The sequence below is a fragment of the Callorhinus ursinus genome, unplaced genomic scaffold, assembly GCF_003265705.2.
Source record: "Callorhinus ursinus isolate GAN/ISIS: 27379988/994484 unplaced genomic scaffold, GSC_fseal_2.0 scaffold23, whole genome shotgun sequence".
NCBI classification, from domain to species: Eukaryota; Metazoa; Chordata; class Mammalia; order Carnivora; family Otariidae; genus Callorhinus; species Callorhinus ursinus.
The window spans coordinates 795,316-814,330 of NW_027397085.1; the positions used below are offsets into that span (position 1 = coordinate 795,316).

Sequence of the window (19,015 nt, forward strand, 5' to 3'; positions counted from 1 at the left end):
CACCAACACTTCTTTACAAAGTTCATCAGTAATGATTTGTTTCGAGTTTACTCTCTTTGATCTTGTTTCTTTCTTTCCCGGAAAAGTCTTCACTCACTAATTCATTTGTTCATTCATTTAAGCAGTCATTCAGTTAATCCACAAATATTTACTGGGCACCTAATATTTGCCAGATTCTCTTCTAGTTAAAGAGTAACAATAAGAATGTCACTATTGGGGAAGTGGAGGATGGTGGTAATAAAAACCTATAGAATAGAGAGCTAATAGAAAAGGAGCCCAAAGTTCAAAATCAAACAAGCAATATGTGAACAAGATTAAACCTCAACAAGAACTAGAAAAGTGTTATCAAGAAAGAGTTTCATTCAAAAAAATCTTTCCTCAAAAGGAAAAGTGAAGAAAAGGGCTGAAATAAAAGTGAATTTATGGTAGGGAAAGATAATTCTCAGAAGTATCAGAATGCAATGCTTCAGTTTCTAAATATTTCTATTTGTATTCTGCCTAGCTTTCTACCACACTCTTCTCTTATAATTTCTTCTTAGGAAGCTCCACTCAGAGAAGAATCTTTCAGGGTAATGTTAACCAGATGGCTTTTTCTAATCTTCCCCAGAAAAAAAATGCAAAGTAGGGTTTGAAAGTAACACTGCCACCTACAAGTAAGTACTTTGGAAAAAAGTGACTGAGAGTCCAGTCATCTGGCTAGATGTTCAAGCTGCCAGAAATCTAAGAATAAGACTTTGGAGTATAGCTTTTGGTTTACAGAAAATAGAAATGTGATTAAAATAAAATAAGAAAAGAAAAATAACTTCAAAGTCTTGGCATCCTTCAAAAAAAAAAGCCGATTTGTCTATGTATTTCATCTCTATGTTATTAGCTTCATTTGCCCAGTTACTTTAACGTCTTTGCATCTCAGTTTCCTTACCTGCATAAGGATATTATGATAGCAGCTACTTCTTTGTGGTGAGGATTAAATTCTGAGTATTTATTAAGAATGGCTAAACTTCAGTTTAGATACCTATCCATTTCATCCTGTCCTGAGCATTCTCATGGGTAGCCTTCAGCATTACTAATAGCTTGGATGCCTTTCCTCCCTCCACCACCTTCTCCCAAAGTCACCAGAACCTTTGTTTTTAGGTGAAACTGAGCATATGCATAGGATAACTGAGTAAGAAGTATTTTCTGATTCACCCTGCAACGTGCACCTGATCATCTTAGTTGCCACCATAAGGAAAAAACTCTAAGCTGAACCTCAGCATTAATCATAATAAAGTAGGTCCATAAGAAATACTGCATTGAATTTTTATTCTATTTTTTTTAAGATTTTATTTGTTTATTTGACAGAAAGAGAGAGCACAAGCAGGGGGAGGGGCAGAGGGAGAAGCAGGCTCCCCGCTGAGCAGGGACACAATTCCAGGACTCCGGCATAGGATCCCTACGACCTGAGCCAAAGGCAGATGCTTAACCACCGAGCCATCCAGGCCACACAGGCACCCCTGCATTGAATTTTTAGATTTTAGTTTTAACGGTCATAGAATTCAGCAGGTGGCTCCAAATTCTAAGCAGATAACAGAGGTATACATCTAGGCATTAAAAATTAACACTTGTGAACTCTAGAAGCCAGCTTCTTTGGGGTATTGCAGCATGGCAGTCACATGAGCTCGATTCCCCAGGCAACAACGTGAGGTTTTGGGGAGGTGGGTGGATGGAACTGACGAAAACGAGAGAGAAGACATTCTGGGTGTATCAAATTGTGCCAGCGCGCTACCAAGATGGAGCCACTCTGAAACATAGTTAATACTAGTCCTCAAATCAATCTGAATATCGTCGAGCTCTTTTCTCAGCACCTGAAAAGTAGATTTATTTAAAAGAATCACCAAGAAATATGTGATACAGGGTGATGATGAAAGATACCTTCAAACAGAGGTTAAAGTTGAATTCAAAAATGAAACTATAAAGATAAAAATACAAAGACATGTTTAGCCATCTATAGTGGATATCACTGGCAAAAATTTTAAAATATGCCAATAGCAACTATTATTAATAAGGATAGCAAACAATAAGAAATCTTGAATACTTCTGGTATTTAAAACCACTTTTTTGGGGGGCCCCTGGGTGGCTCAGTCAGTTAAGTGTCTGCCTTCAGCTCAGGCCATGATCCCAGGGTCCTGGGACGGAGTCCTGCATGGGGCTCCCTGCTCAGCGGGGGTCTGCTTCTCCCTCTCCCTCTGCCTCTGCCCCACCCCCCTGGTTGTGCTCTCCCTCTCCCTCACACTCTCGCTCTCTCTGGCAAGTAAATAAATAAAATCTTTAAAAAAAATGAAGCCACTTTGTTTAAAATAATATGATATGTCAACTGTACTTCAATAACAAAAAACTACTTTGTTTAAAACCACTTTGGAAAACACTATGGCATTTCAAATAAAGTAGAATATTTATCTATTTTGCAATCCAGCAATTCTGCTCCTAAATATATACCTCAAAGAAATTCTTACCCAAGAGAGATGTATAATTATGTTAACATTGGCAGTTTCAAATAGCAGAAAACCGGTGACTCAAGTAGCAAGAAACCGAATGAATAAATTGTAGTTTATTCATAAAATGTAATGCAATATAGCAGCAAAAAGAAATTACAGCTACATATGTCAACATAGATGAACTTCATGCACCTGTATGTTGAGTAAAAATAAAAAGAACATGCTTCAGAAGAAAAGAACTACGTGCTTCCATTCATATGAAGTTCAAAAACAGGCAAAACTAAACAATCTGTTATTTAAGAATACATTCCTACATGGTAAAACTGTAAAGAAAAGCAAAGAAATTATAAATACAAAAGTCAGAGTAGAAGATATCCATGGGAAAGGGAAGAAAGAAGAAGGATGAGATAGTGGAGGGACAGAGAGTACGATATAGAGTGGTAATATTCTGTTTCTTAAATTGGGTGGAGGGAATCTGAGTGTTCACTTATTATTATTGTGGTTGTTATTTATATTCTACGTCTATGTTATGCACAATAATAAGATAAAATTCTTAAAAATAAAAAATTATACATTATAAGACATTTTTAATTAACGTGAGATTTAAAAGTTTTACAAACGTCAGAAATCTAGTCAAAGTAATCTGGGGCGCCTGGGTGGCTCAGTCGTTGAGCGTCTGCCTTCGGCTCAGGTCATGATCCCAGGGTCCTGGGATCGAGCCCCGCATCGGGCTCCCTGCTCGGCGGGAAGCCTGCTTCTCCCTCTCCCACTGCCCCCGCTTGTGTTCCCTCTCTCGCTGTGTCTCTCTCTGTCAAATAAATAAAATCTTTAAAAAAAAAAAAGTAATCTGAACTTAACCTCAGGGAGGGCCTGTTGAATTGAAATGTTATGAATATAATCAATGTTCAGTAGACCCTTGGTCTTGGAATGATTTGTCATTCTTTTGTGGTAAGAATTTGAATTTTATATACATAAATTCTAGTTTTGCAGAATTTCCGGCTACTGAATGAGACTACCTGACCGCTTGGAATACACCTAAAATTTTGACTTTCACTTCTTATCTTTATATACATGGGGACACTTGTGAATTCATTTTTTTTTAAAGATTTTACTTATTTAGAGAGAGAGCATACGCACCTGCGAGCAGAGGGAGGGGCGGCGGGAGAGGGAGAGAGAATCTCCAGCCGACTCCACACTGAGCACAGAGCTGAGGTGAGGCTTGATCTCACAATCCTGAGATCATGACCTAAGCCGAAATCAAGAAGCAGTCACTTAACCAACTGAGCCACCCAGGTGCCCCAAATTCACTTTTTAAAATTATTATTTCTTTGTGAAATGGTCTCCACAAGAAAGCCAACTTTTGGTGCTGATATTGGAACTGCAGAAAAAGAGAAACAGCCTAATTTAAAGGTGATTCCTAACTAGAAGTTTTATCAAAGAAAAATGCTATCATGAAATTTGTAATTTGAAGATTTCGGAAGGTGCCAAGATACCTACCCCGAGAATGAAGGATGCATGAATTATAGAAAGGAAGTTATAGCATGACTGTACTAAAAGCAGTAATTCTGGGGGGAAATCTGAGAGAAGGCAAATTACGTAAATATTATAAAAGTTTGGTTGGGAAAGATTGAAAAGGTGGCCCATATGACCTGCTATATATCACTACTTCTTGGTTTCTTGTACTTAAATTCTTTAAATTAAGCAAGTAACTCATGAACATAGTCTTAATGTAAAAATTTTCAACAATACAAACTGAAAAGTCCCCCTGATTTATCATCCTTAATAATTCCTGAACATTCCTCTCAGTTAACTATTATGTATTAGAAATGTTTACATGTACAAATAACAAAAAAAACCTGACCATCAGTGACCAAACTAAATGGAGTTTACTTCAGAGGCAGTTGCCAGCCCTGGTTCAGTGATTCAGTGATACAAAGACTTTCCCTCATGATGTCAAGATGGCTGTGTAGCTTCGGGGATGGTATCTCTGAATACAAATTAGTGTGTAGCTGTAGATAATTAAGTTTTAGACTGTGCGGAATTCCACTGGATGAACATACTGCAATGTATCCATTCTCCTGTCAGTGGCCATTGGGGTTCTTTCCAGGTTCCAGTTTCACATCCCCATCTACTTTTATTTTATTGGGCTCTTTATGTAAATGGTATCATATAGTAGCACTTCTTCTGTATCTTACTTTAATTCATTATATAACCTCAAAGACTTTGTCTGTTTTTCTCACTGCTCTATCCCCAGCACTATTTATTCCTTTAACAAATATTTATTAAATATCAGCTATGTACCAGGCTCAAGTTGGAAATAATTGAGTTTTCCTCTGAAGTCCCTTCCCTCTGTATCTTTTAGCATGGCCCTCAGTTCTGATTCTACAGTTTGGTAGATTACAAGCCGATATTATCCCAAGAACAGGGCTATTGCTCGTCCATGAGCTGCTTTTATGCTACTTGGAAAAAGGTGCGCTCCTCCCACAGAACCCGATCACAGGCCAGGGCCACACAGCCAGCACTATACCATGTCGTGTGAGCAGGGCTCAGCTTGAATTTCAGCCCTTCGCTCCCTCAGTGAACATTCCTATGCAGGTACAACCTGTTCTATTCTACAGAGCAGCTCAGCCCAAGAAAACTAGCAAATAAACATCAACTTCTCTTTAATTTTTTTGAACTTGGCTACACTCAAAAATGTTTTTCCTTTACCTCTGCTATTCTCATTTTTTTTTTAGATTTTATTTATTTTTTTGCACGAGAGAGAGAGAGAACGAGCGGGGGGGAGGGGGAAGAGAGAGAAGCAGACCTCCCGCTGAGCAGGGAGCCCAATGCGGGGTTCGATCCCAGGACTCTGGGATCATGACCTGAGCCGAAGGCAGATGCTTAACCGACTGAACCACCCAGGCAACCCGTGCTATGCTCATTTTTACCTTTTAAACTAAACAGCTGTCAGAAGAATCCATAATGTTTGCCATGCAGAAAATATTGGCTGTGAAGACAAGCGGCACCCATCAGTTCTTTTAAATATAAGTTCAGCGACTCAAAGAGCATGCTTTGTCAAGTAAAATGAACCCAGATATCCTGGCCGTAAGAGTTTGGCTTGGCATGGACTGACGACCACTGCCCAAGCCAGAAATTACCTTCTCTGGGTTACACATGAGGGACACCAGGTGCCAGAGGTGGCATCATCAAGTTTCTGTCCAGGAGCCCAATTTCTGTTGATGCCAGGTAACACCAGGCAAGCCAATCAAATTCTCTCTTTGAGAACTGCAAGTGATAGATCAATAAAGAAAGGGCACGTTACTCCAGTTTAACTAGCCTGAGTGATACTGAGCAGCTCAGGATTTTCGTCATACCCAAAGTTGCAAAGGTCCCACTGCAGGGAAATTTGGGACAGGAGGCCACTTCCCTTGTACCAAACCTCCAAAAGAAAATGAAATCTGTGTGACTCTTCCTGAAAGGTTTCTGACTGGCGCACTTAATTGGTCATCCCCCCCACAGTTAAGTACAAAAACTGTCTTGGATCATTTTCCAAGTTCTGCTTTTCTCTCCGACCAGATGCAGACTTCCTCAAGAGCTTCCTTGTGAGGTCTTCCTTGTGAGGTCCCCGGCAGAGTGCCGAACACACACATAACAAAAATTCAATAAATAGTTGCGAGGATGAATAACTTTTTTATTTTATTTTTTTAAGTGTTTTACTTATTTATTCATGAGAGTCAGAGAGAGAGAGAGGCAGAGGGAGAAGCATACTCCCCACTGAGCAGGGAGCCCGATGCGGGACTCGATCCCAGGACTCCGGGATCATGAGCCAAGCCGAAGGCAGACGCTCAACCATCTGAGCCACCCAGGCGCCCACGAATAACTTTTTTAAAAACTGTGAATAACTCAACCTAAAACATTTAAGTATAAGGTAACATCTAACCATTATAAAAAATGTAAGCAATGTAACTGAGCTATGCAGGTGCCCCTGCAACTTGCTTTCTTTAATTAAGCAATCTTTGTGTCTATTCCTCATGTCACTGTGTGTGTGTGTGCGTGTGTGTGTGTACCTCATTGGTTTAGATGGCTGCTAAGTGTCCCTCCCATAGTATGGATATGTCATAATTTTTTAAAATAACCTTCTATGGCTGAATATTTAGGTTTTCTTCAGGTTTTCATTATTATGAATAATGCTGCAAGGAACCCTTGTACATATATTCTTACACACTTTGAGAATACTTCTGGAGGCTAAAGACCCAGATGTGGATTTACTGGGTAAAGTTACAGAGGTGGTTTGAAAAGGACACTCAGAACTCTGCCACTTCTAATGCGTTACTCTGAGTATTTTTTTTAAAGATTTTATTTATTTATTTGAGAGAGAGAGAATGAGAGATAGAGAGCACGAGAGGGAAGAGGGTCAGAGGGAGAAGCAGACTCCCCGCTGAGCAGGGAGCCCGATGCGGGACTTGATCCCGGGACTCCAGGATCATGACCTGAGCCGAAGGCAGTCGCTTAACCAACTGAGCCACCCAGGCGCCCCGTGAATACTCTGAGTATTCACTTCAACTCCCTGAGATTCTGTTTCATCTGTTAGACAAGGAAACATCTCGGTCTGTTTCATAGGATTGTTGTGAAAATCAAATAACAAAACTAAAGCCTCATGGTTGATTAATATTAGGTTTCAGTTTAGTTTTCGTAGGATAGGAGTATTTCCTGAGCCTCTTCATAATCTGCTAAATCTGCCAAATTGGCAGGGCATAGATGCCCTGCCAATTTTTAGCAGTCAGCTGAAATGTTCCTCTTTTGAATATAGAATAGGGAACCAAGTAGAAGAATATTATGGAAATGAAAGAGACCAATCAATGCATTCTGTAGAAATAGGTCTTGCTCTATGGAAAGAGGAAGTCAAAATTCCAGATGAGACCATCCCTTGAAGTACATGAAAGTGACCCATAATAACCTCCAAAAAGAGTACAAAGAAAGCATCTGTTCTAGAGTCCTAGGAGGTCATAGGCAGAGAAGTCTGTAAGACCTTTATAATCAAAAGAGTCTATTATGAAATACCTTAAACTGGTTAAGAATGTACTTGTGCCACTAATCTTATTATCAGAAGACCTGAGTTTGAATTCTGACTTTATCACTGACTAACCAGTGAGCAAGTGATAAGCTCTCAAAGTTTGGGTGTTTTTGCAAAATGGAGGTAACAAAAATACCTACATGATTTTAAAGATTAGATGAGGTGCTGTATGTGAAGAAGCCCAACAAAGAGCCTTGCAAATTGGGACACTCAGTAGGTATAATTGACATAAAGGGAGGAAAAAGAAAATTCTCATGGAAATGACATTTCAAGGAAGAAATAGCTCTAAGCCCGGAACCAAGAACCTCCATTTTCCCCACTTGCAAAATTAAGGTCCCTTTCCTCTAAACAATAATAACATTTATAAGTTACATGTATAAAGTGCATAGTATTTGTCAGGCACTGTTCTAATTGCCTCATATTTGTTGATTCACTTAATCTTTCTTACTGAAATATCATTGACATACAGTGTTATATTAGTTTCAGGTACACAACAGAGTGATTCAACAATTCTGTACACTATTGGCATAGAATCATGCAATGCTCACCATAACAAGCGCAGTCACCATCTGTCACAGCACTAGATAATGCTAAATGAAATAAGTCAGAGAAAGACAAATAACATATGATTTCTTTTATATGAGGAGTCCAAAAAACATAAAAAACAAAAACCAGAAACAAACTCATAAATACAGAAAACAGATTCACTTAATCTTCACAGCAGACTTATGAGGCAGAAACTACTATTATTCCCATTTTACAGATAAGGAAACTGAAGGTCAGAGAGGTTAGGTAACTTGCCCAAGGCCACAAAGCTAGTGAGGGACAGAGGCAGGGCTTTAAGCCTAGGCTGTCTGGCTCCAGAGTTCATGCTCTTAAGCTTCATTCTGTGACTCTGATATCCTCCAACCCTTGACTTTTCTGCTTTGTGTTGATATTTGAAGGAAATCCCTAATGGTTTCTTTCTGTTCTCTTTTATTTTAAAGATTTATTTACTTATAAATGTACTTAGGGGAGCTTTTCCCTTTTTTGAGAAAAAAATATAAATACAGTGAACTTACATTAGTTATCTACTGCGATGTAACAAATAACCCTACAACTTCTCAGCTTTAAGCAATAAACATTTATCATCTCACACAATTTCTGAGGGTCAGAAATCTGAGAATGGCTTAGGTGTGTGGTTCTTGGTCAGGGTCTCTTACATGCTTGTAATTGTGGTGTTGGCCAGGACCACAGTTATCTGAAGGGTCTGAGAATCTGCTTCTGAGGTCACTCATACGACTGCTGGTAGCAGATTCGGTTCCTCCCGATGCAGGCCTCTCCATGAGGATGTTCATACAACTTAGCAGCTGGTTCCCCAGAGTAAGAAATCTGAGAGGGGGCTGGGAGGAATGGAGAGAGGGAGAAAGAGAACCCAGGATACAAGCCGAGTCTTCTGTCCTAGCTACTGGCCTTGTCTTAAAGGTGGCATTCCATCCCTTCTGTCATTTTCTATTTGCTAGAAGCAAGTCACCAAGTCCAGCCCAAACTCAAGGAGAGGGAAATTAAGCTCCATCTCTTGAGGGGAGGAATATCAAAGAATGTATAAACATATCTTTAAAACTACAAAGAGTACAAAGAAAAATTTAACAAATGGTGGTATACTCATTGCCCCAAACTGGCGATTATTACCTTATCAATATTTTTCTCAAACATTTTCAATAAAAAAATTTTTGAAATAAAATCTTCTTTGTCCCCATGCCCAATTGTATGGTGTTTCTCTCCAGTCTTTTTTATTCTTTTATGTAAATGTAAATATAGTGAAAACGATGTATATAGCTGTCTTGTGGGTTTTTAAATTTTTTCATAACCGGTATCATCCTTACATAGTCTTCAGCTTGCTTTTTTTCACTTTCCAGATTTATGTATGCTGATAGAGTTGGGCCTAGCTCAATATTGCATTGTATAAACAGATCACTTTCAATTCACCTACTGATGGAGATTATTTCTTACATTATAAATCACTATTATAATCAATGCTGCGGGAAATAGCTATAATCATGTTTCCTGTGTACGTGCATGTGTCTCTCTAGAACAGTGTTTCTACATATTTTGACCCCATCCCACAATGGGAAATGTCTTATTGTGACCAGTCCATGTCTCCTTGTAACCAGTTGCATATAGGTAGCAGAAATCCAAGTTTCATGAGAAATAGTACTTATCCTTTCTATGACTAATGATCTCTCATATTACCTATCTTTAGTCTATGTTCTTTTAACTTGCTAGCTGAGAGCCACTTGATTTCTGGACCCACTATAGGATCTCCATCTGCAGTTTGAAAAACAACCTTCTAAGTCTATATCTAGCTGTTATAACATACACAGTGTATGACAGTTGCAATTTTACAAGACAACAGAACCTTGCTTTTCTTGGTTGTTGTACCAATTTACACCACCACCACTCCCCGCAGTGTGTAAGAATTCCCTTTTGCCCATATTGACATCCACACTCAGTATTAACAGATTTCTAATTTTTGCCAGTATCATTATTGGGTCTCCTTGAAGAGTTGGATGAAAGCAGGCCTGCATAAATATATCATTTTTTTGTTTAGGACATACAGGTGTAAAGGGAGAATTCCCCTATCTTGTCCTCATGGCAGCTGTATGTCATTACTGAGTTCCCTGGAAAATATAATAATTAAAGGGAGAAAAGGAGACTATGGGGGCATCCCGCAGAGGAATTACAGGAGCCTCTGGGACAGAGCTAGACCCACCTGCCATGACTCCCTCTGGTTTTCCAAGGAAGCCATTCCAATCCACTTTCACCAAGCCCTCTACTCTATAAGCTCACCCTGATCTTCAGCAACCGCTTTTCCTACTGCACAAAGAATGTCCCACCATCCCAGGAAAACTGCCATTACCTATCCTCCATCTAGAAACTTATCAATACATGTTTCCAACCCCTCTCCCTCTATCCTATCCCACAGCAGATGGTAACCTTCTTCCTGGCCACGGCTAATTCTTCTCCCCCCCAGCACTGAGCACGTCCTCTGAAGACTCTTGCGCTTTTGCCTCTCTCCTTACCTTCCCCCCACAACCTCATCCTAACCTTCCAGCGCAGAAGTACGTTCAATTTTCCTCTTCCTAAGGTCCTCTCTTGTTCCTTCTCTCTGTCTGACTTACTTTTATTTATCCTCAAGCCCAAGCATCACATCAGAGAAGCATTTCCTTTCGTCCATAGTGCCTACCCTTTCTTCTCCTTCATCACCTTTACCCAAGTATGTATTTATATACTTACGTGAGGGTCTGCCCTCAGTCCTATGCGGTCAGGCACCTTGGCTGCCTGGCACCTAACATAAGTAGGCACTGAGGGTGTATTTGTGGAGGAAACCAATGATTTCTAGCTTACCACCTCACCCTTCCCATCTCCCCTCCTACACCAGATGGATATTTCAAAACGAGAAACAGGTTGCATCCCTCCCCAGCTTGAAAAATGCTGCAGGCTCCTCGGCCTGCAGAGGATAACCCACTCTCCTTAGCACAGCGTCCCCTGCCTCTGTAAAAACAACTCTCCCCTCCCCCCCAAAGCAAAACAAATACCATCTCTTCTAACGGAGGAAGCGGAACAGGAAAAACTCAAATCAGCTAATATTATTATAAGCTGACAGCCCCGATAAAAGAAGTCGTGGAGGAGGAAGAGTTTAGAATCCAGAGATAAAGGCAGTTATGTCATTATTTGTAGATTTCATCCTGTTGTTTTTGTTTTTGTTTTCCTCAGGCTCTTTTCCTTTGATGAGGAAACTTTTACCTATTGTTTCAAAGAGAAGGGAATCTAACATTTCACTAGGCACTTACCATACACCAGGCATTAGGCTAAATGCTCTGTTTACTTTCTCTGATGTAACTCTTCAAAATCTGTCTTCAAAATCCAAAGTATGTATCACTTCCCCTTTCAAAAATTAAACCACCAAGGCCACAAGTATCAAATACGCCAAGGGAAATGAAATGTTCTGGTGATTTCCATGTTCCAAGAAAGTACAAAAGGCCGGTACAGCAGATATGCTTTTTATTAGTTAATATTAGATCACAGGTCATCTCTGGCTTGTGTGACACTCCCACCTCTGTCTTCCTTCTCTCCTTCTTCTCTTCCTCTCAGGCTTCCTTCTCTTTCCCTTGATCTCACTTAATTCCGTTACTTTCTATTTTTTCCATCTTTCTCTCTGCCTACCGCTTATGCCCATCAACAGCTGTACTGCTGCCTTTTAAGCCAAAATGGTCATTGACCCTTTGTCTCAGCTGAGGTGAAAGCCTACAGAAAGAAAGTTTTTTAAAAGTACTGTCTCAGTCGTTGGGCGTCTGCCTTCTGCTCAGGTCATGGTCCCAGGGTCCTGGGATGGAACCCCACATCGGGCTCCCTGCTCAGTGGGAAGCCTGCTTCTCCCTCTCCCACTCCCCCTGCTTGTGTTCCCTCTCTGTCAAATAAACAAATACAATCTTTAAAAAAAAAGTTCCTCGGTTAGAATGGCAACAAGAAATAATGATGTTGCAGGACAATATATGACCCAAAGAGATAAAGTCATACGCTCTAGCCAGGCTTTCTGCTTCTAATACACAGGGGAAAGGTGCCCACTGAGCTTTTTGTGAGGTTCTCAATCATCACGGATAATAGTGAGGTTCTCATCTTTCCATTTTGAAAAAAAAAGAATCTGCAACCATAAGACATTAGCATTTTATCAGCACATGAGAAGTGACCTGAGACCTGGAAAGTAGGAATGGAAGTGAGAACTAACTGGAGGTTGCCAGAGGAGAGGGGGTTGGGGGGATGGGTGAAATAGGTAAAGGGAATTAAGAGGTGTAAGCTTCCAGTTATAAAATAAATAAGATGTGGAAGGGTGCCTGGCTGGCTCAGTCAGTAGAGCATGTGACCCTTGATCTCAGGGGGTATGAGCTTGAGCCCCACATTGGGTGTAGAGATTGCCTAAAAATAAATCATTTTTAAAAATTAAACAAATAAGTTGTGGAGATGAAAAGTACAGCATAGGAGATACAGTCAATAATATTGTAATATCATTGTATGATGACAGATGGTGACTGCACGTATAGGAGTGAGCATTGCATAATGTGTAGAATTGTTGAATCACTATGTTGTACACCTGAAAATAATAGAACATTGTATGTCAACTATACTTCAGAGACGCCTGGGTGGCTCAGTAGGTTGGGCGTCTGCCTTCCACTCAGGTCATGATCGCAGGATCCTGCCTTCAAGTCACACATTGGGCTCTCTGCTCAGTGAGGTATCTGCTTCTCCCTGTGCCTGCCAACCCCGCTGCTTGTGCTCTTTCTCTGTCTCAAATAAATAAATAAAATCTTTAAAAAAACAAACAAACTATACTTCAAAAAAAATCCTTGGGGCATCTGGGGGGCTCAGTCGGTTAGGCATCCGACTCTTGATTTCGGCTCAGGTCATGGTCTCAGTGTCATGAGGTCAAGCCCCAAATCAGGCTTCATGCTCAGCTGGGAGTCTGTTTGAGATTCTCTCTCTCCCTCTGCCCCTCCCCCCTCTCCAAAAGAAATAAATCTTAAAAAAATAAATAAATAAATTCTTAATGTCACACTTTCCAGGGGCAGCCGAAGTCACGGAGCCGTTGGGGGTGTCTAGGGTCCAGGGACAGCAGTGTCACCTGTGCAAAGCCACAGGCTCCTCACTCAGCAGGGTCAGTAGTACCCTTGCCATTCAACGCTGGAGCATGGCTTTGTATGTGGTTCTATTCAACTGTCCTTTCCTATTCCTCCTTGTTTGCATACCCTGGTTCTCTGGTTTCTTGGAGATTCTGTGAGATATTACTATTCCTTCAGATGTCTTACTTCACATACCTCAGACAAAAAAAAAAAAAAAGAACAGAAACAAAAGAAAGAAATCTTCCTTTAAAGGACAGAAACATAGGGGCACCTGGGTGGCTCAGTCGGTTGAGCGTCCGCCTTCGGCTCAGGTCATGATCCCAGGGTCCTGGAATCGAGTCCCGCATCGGGCTCCCTGCTCAGCGGGAAGCCTGCTTCTCCCTCACCCTCTGCCTACCGCTCCCCCTGCTTGTGCTCTTTCTCTCTGTCAAATAAATAAAATATTTTTTAAAAAATAAAAATTTAAAGGACAGAGACTTAGGATATGGGCATCTGAAAGTAGCATCATGTAGAAAATCCTGAGAATGCAGAGGCTGCTTTAGAAAACCCAAACTATGACTATTAATCCAGGAGATTTTATGCTCTGTTTGAGCGTTGAAGTGAAGGCTGGTACAACAGGTACCTTCCATTCTGAGGCTTTCTGATGCCCCATTCGCAGGCAGAAACCAAGGGGATTAATCATTCCTTCGGTTCAATTTCAAGAAAAGATATTCATTTATTTGCAAAATTTCAAGTGCCTTCTGAATACCAGACTCCATATTTAAACAAATCAAATCTTGGAGATCAAGCAGATGCTATAAATCATCAAAATAGCTCCCTGTTCCCCCACCTCCCGGACAAACGGGCATTAAAAGAAAATTAGTGTTGAAGAACAGAGCTAGTGGGTAGGTGGTTTATAGCTTGTGGGTTGATGATCTGACAACATTTTAGCAGAGAACTTTGCTGCCTGGCAGAAAGCAACGAGTTGCTAAACACTGGGAGATTGTTATGAATACTTAAGGCAAATGTATTGTTTCCTGGAAATAGGGGCAGTGTTTGAAAGCTATAGCCCTGCAACTATCATGATCTGCATCTCATGAGGATGTATCTTTCCTTGACAAAAAGCATTTAGATTCCTGGCAGGAACCACCCCCTCCTCTTCAACAGACTCCTACCTTCCTGAATTAATCACAGACCTTGTTGGCTCATTAAGTCTTGGTGTCATTTTGATGCTTATATTATTACAATGACACATACAAAGCTACAATATTCAATTTCTGCTTAAAGGATTTTAAGGCTATACTTTGGAGATGAGAGATTTTGAATCATCCAATTGATTCAGGAAATGAGTTTGCTGGCCTTTGGCAGAGTCATAGGAGGAAAAAAAAAAAAAGAGAAGGCATATCTCCTGGGGCTTAAAGCAAGGGCACTCTTAGGTCTCCATTAGACTTTTTGGAATAAAACAGTAATGGTAGTCATGGGAAGTTTTACAAATTGGCACACCAAAACTTTCTTTTTGGGTAACTGCATAAAACTGGTTAATCGAATAAGCTGGACTCAGTCAAAAGCAAAAGAAACAGCTTTACTTTTTCTCCACCACTCTTTCAAATTCCCTCTGTGAAATTATTCCCCTCCATCCTTGGATGAAGTCTTAGGCAGGGATCCTAGCTTTTCTGGTCATATTCAGGTATTAAAAAGCTCAGGACTATCTAATATTAAAATGTTATACTCTCATTTGATTCGGTTTCCCTTCCTGACTCCCCCCCAGCCCCAACTCTCTTCATCCTCTGGCCTGAATCAAGCTTCCAAGCTCCACATGGGAAAGGCCAGGGTGGATTTGTGTGGCATGGGGGTGGGGGGGGAGGGTGATAGAGGGGTATTCTTTCTTTCTAGATCTACCTCCTTCTCCACTTTCTAACTGTTCTTTGTGGCTATTCTACGGTCCTATCAGTGAAGGAGGCAGATTAGAGGACAAGAGTAGTCTTCTCTCCCTGGTGTAGTGGACTCTGAGTTCTCACTACTGGGGACCTCCAAACTCCAGTTTCCCTCCATAAAATAGGATTTCAGGCCGACTATTGCTTTCTCCACCACTTCCCACTCCAGGCACTGCATCTCAGCCTAAAGCTTTAAATGGTCCACCACCACCCTTTGGAAAGACTGTTCTGGTGAAGTCTCTTTTAAGATGACCAAAATCCAGCTCTTGTTTCTGTAAGCCACATGCAGATCATAGGAAACCTGTATGTCTGCCCCTTCAGGCCCTTATTTCCAGCTGTATTAATCAGGGATCTCTAGAGGAACAGAACTTAGAGGATACAGAGATAACGAGACATACAGATATACATATATAAAGAAATCCATTAGGAGGAATTGGCTCACATGATTACAGAGGCGGACAAATCCCAAGATTTGCAGTCAACGAGCCTGAGACCCAGGAGAGCTGATGGCGCAGTTCTGTTCTGAAGGTCAGTGCGCTGGAGATCCAGGAAGAATCAATGTTTCAATTCAGTGTCTCAATTCAGGTCTGAAGGCAGTAAAAAACAAACTTCCCAGCTCACAGGCAGTCGGGCAGGAGAAATTCCCCCCTTAACTGTGGGAGACTCAGCCCTTTTTGCTCTTTTCAGGCCCTCAGCTGACTGATTGGGGCCCACCCACTTTAGAGAATGCAATCTGCTTTACTCAGTCTCCAGTTAGAAATGTTGATCTCAGGGATGCCCATCTGGCTCAGTTGGTGGAGCATGTGCCTCTTGATCTTGGGGTTGGGAGTTTGGGCCCCATGTTGGCTGCTTTTTAAAAAAACAAACAAAAGGAGTGGCGGAGCAAGATGGCAGAGGAGTAGGAGACCTGGATTTCGTCTGGTCTCAGGAATTCAGCTGAATAGGGATCAAACCATTCGGAACACCTACGAACTCAACAGGAGACCGAAGAAGAGAGTAGCAACAACTCTCTGAACAGAAAAGCCACCACTTACTGGAAGGTAGGACGTGCAGAGAAGTGAATCCGAGGCAATATTCGGGAGGATAGACGGCGGGGGAGGGGCCTCCGTCGGCTGCTTCTGGCAAGTGCTAGAGCCGCGGAGCACAAAATCGGAACTTTTAGAAGCCAGCTCCGCTGAGGGACGTCACTCCAGTGGCTAAGCAGGGGGTGGAACCCTCGTGGAACAGTGTGGTATCAGGACCCTCGGGGTCACAGAAAGACCGGGGGTGCCTGAGTGCAGCAGAGCTCCCGGGTATCAGAGCGGGGAAGCCGGCTGCAGAGACGGAGCTGAGGCGCGGGCTCACGGCTCAGGGTTGCCATAAACTGTGATCCGCGGCCCAGTCGGGCCACTGCTCCTCCAGCAGGGACCCAACAAGCGGCAGAGCCGGGGAGACTCCCCTTCCTCCCCCGGGAGGAGCAGCGTGGGAGCGCACCGTGGGGATCTGCTGGGTTTGGAGACTCCACACGGGGTCGGGTGCCAGAGATAGAAACGCTCGGTCACAGGCTGGGTGAGCACGGAGTGCGGCCGGAGACCTGGGAGACGGGAGTGACTGCTTTTCTCTGGGGGCACACTGAGGAGCGGGCCCCGAGTTCTCAGCTCCTCCGGGTGGAGATTGGGAGGCCACCATTTTCACCCTGGTCCTCCAAAGCTGTACCGAGAGCTTGCAGGGAACAAAAGCTCCTGAGAGCAAACCCGAGCAGCTTGCTTAGCCGGGACCAACAAGGGCGAGGCAATTCCACCTCCGGCAAAGACATTCGGGAACCACAGCAACAGGCCCCTCCCCCAGAAGATCAGCACCAACAGCCAGCAAGCCAAGACCAAGTTTACCGTTCAAGGAGAACAACAGAACTCCAGCGCTAGGGGAATACTGCACATAGAATTCATGGCTTTTTTTACCATGATTCATTAGTTTTTCAAAGTTAATTTTTTTAACTGTTTTTTTTCATTTTTCTTTCTCCCTTTTTTAACCAATATCTTATCAATCTCTTTTTTTAAAAAAACATTTTTTATTTTTCATTTTTAGAGTCATATTTTATCTCTTCATAGTAGTTACCCTGATTTTTGGCATATATATATAGGTTGTTCTCTCTTTAAAAATTTTGAGATACAGTTTCTTCTAACAGATCAAAATATACACTAAATCACTAGTGTATGGCTTTGTTCTAGTCTCCTGCCTGATCACATCTCTCCCTTTTTTTTTTAAATCTTCTTCTTTCTTTTTTCAAACAACTTCTTACCGTATCAATTCCTTTTATAAAATCTTTTATAATTTTCATCTTTACAGTCATCTTCCATCCCTTCGTGTATCAACCCTTATTTTGTACATATATGTCTTTCTTCCTTTAAAATTTTAGGAGGCACTTTTTTCTAACAGACCAAAATATGCCGAAAATCTAGTGTGTGGCACTGATCTATGCACTAGCCTGATCATATTTGATCATATTCGGGTTTTTTTTGTATTGTTCTGTTTTTGTTTTTATCTTTTTCTTTTTGTTTTTTTTCTTTCTTTCTTTTCTCTTTCTTTTTTCTTTCTTTCCCTTTCTTTTCCCCTGGTTTCAGGTCTTTTCTTGATTTGTATAGAGTATATTTGCTGGGAACGTTGTTAACCTGTTAGCATTTTGTTCTCTCATTCATCTATTCTCCTCTGGACAAAATGACAAGACGAAAGAAATCACCTCAGCAAAAAAACAAGAGATAGTACCGTCAGCCAGGGACCTACTCAGTACGGACATTAGTACGATGTCGGACCTCGAGTTCAGAATCATGATTTTAAAGATACTAGCTGGGCTTGAAAAAAGCGTGGAAGTTATTAGAGAAACCCTTTCTGGAGAAATAAAAGAACTAAAATCCAACCAAGTCGAAATCAAAAAGGCTATTAATGAGGTGCAACCAAAAATGGGGGCACTAACTGCTAGGATAAATGAGGCAGAAGAGAGAATCAGCGATATAGAAGACTAAATGATGGAAAATAAAGAGGCTGAGAAAAAGAGAGATAAACAACTACAGGATCACGAGGGCAGAATTCGAGAGATAAGCGATACGGTAAGATGAAACAACATTAGAATAATTGGATCCCAGAAGAAGAAGAAAGAGAGAGAGGGGCAGAAGGAGTATTGGAGCAAATTATAGCAGAGAACTTCCCTAATGTGAGGAAGGAAACAGGCATCAAAATCCAGGAGGCACAGAGAACCCCTGTCAAAATCAATAAAAATAGGTTGACACCCCGACATCTAATAGTAAAACTTACGAGTCTCAGAGACAAAGAGAAAACCCTGAAAGCAGCTCGGGAGAAGAGATATGTAACCTACAATGGTAGAAACATTAGATTGGCAACAGACCTATCCACAGAGACCTGGCAGGCCAGAAAGGACTGGCATGATATCTTCAGAGCACTAAACAAGAAAAATATGCAGCCAAGAATACTATATCCAGCTAGGCTCTCATTGAAAATTGAAGGAGAGATAAAAAGCTTCCAGGACAAACAAAAACTAAAGGAATTTGCAAACACGAAACCAGCCCTCCAAGAAATATTGAAAGGGGTCCTCTAAGCAAAGAGAGAGACTAAAAGCAGCACAGATCAGAAAGGAACAGAGACAATATACAGTAACAATCACCTTACAGGCAATACAATGGCACTAAATTCATACCTTTCAACAGTTACCCTGAATGTAAATGGGCTAAATGCCCCAATCAAAAGACACAGGCTATCAGATTGGATTAAAAAACAAGACCCATCAATATGCTGTCTGCAAGAGACTCATTTTAGACCCAAAGACACCCCCAGATTGAAAGTGAGGGGGTGGAAAACCATTTACCATGCTAATGGACACCAAAAGAAAGCCGGGGTGGCAATCCTTATATCAGACAAATTAGATTT

The 19,015-nt window shown here is 41.4% G+C and overlaps 1 long non-coding RNA gene across 1 annotated transcript; it reads right to left on the reverse strand.

The window, feature by feature from the left end:
* Positions 1-2,582: 2,582 nt before the first annotated feature.
* Positions 2,583-5,477, reverse strand: LOC141374861 (uncharacterized). Its single transcript, XR_012382009.1, has 3 exons — positions 5,402-5,477; positions 3,609-3,717; positions 2,583-2,663 (listed from the first exon to the last, which is right to left on the reverse strand). It is a non-coding gene; the product is annotated as an uncharacterized lncRNA (long non-coding RNA).
* Positions 5,478-19,015: the final 13,538 nt, after the last annotated feature.